Source organism: Charadrius vociferus, unplaced genomic scaffold (genome assembly GCF_000708025.1).
Source record: "Charadrius vociferus isolate BGI_N301 unplaced genomic scaffold, ASM70802v2 scaffold15, whole genome shotgun sequence".
NCBI lineage: Eukaryota > Metazoa > Chordata > Aves > Charadriiformes > Charadriidae > Charadrius > Charadrius vociferus.
Window position 1 is genome coordinate 6,613,832 of NW_009650064.1, and position 423 is coordinate 6,614,254.

The 423-nt window shown below is 48.7% G+C and overlaps 1 protein-coding gene across 1 annotated transcript in view; it reads left to right on the forward strand.

The window, feature by feature from the left end:
• The window catches only part of KIAA1429 (KIAA1429 ortholog), a 26,363-nt gene that overhangs the window by 1,137 nt on the left and 24,803 nt on the right, over positions 1-423 (forward strand). The window lies entirely within an intron of this gene.

The window sequence follows — 423 nt, forward strand, 5'->3', positions numbered from 1 at the left end:
GGGCCGGGAGGAGGATTTAAGAGGTAACGGGGAGGAGAGGTTAACGGGAAACAAAGGGGTTAAAACTGATTCGACAAGCTCATAAGGGAGTCAGTCAGGGAGAGGGCCGTACCAGCCGCTTGTGAGATGCTTAGTGTTTTTCTGTAGCTAATGAGGAGGAGTATTTATGTGTGTGTGCGCGTGTGACATATTTCCTTAGATTTATGCAGCTTTTGTGCATCGTGAATAAAATCAATATTTCAGGCTTGTTTTAGGGGTGGGAGGTCGTGCAAATATTCCACGTAGAGCATCCTTGAAGCTGCTTGGGTTGCAGCAGGGTTGCTCAGGGCTCAGCCCGTTGCAGTGTTCAGGGAGGAGGAAAGGTACCACCAGGGGGAAAACGAATAGCATAGTGTAACCTGGGAAAGATGGTGTAGAATCAGG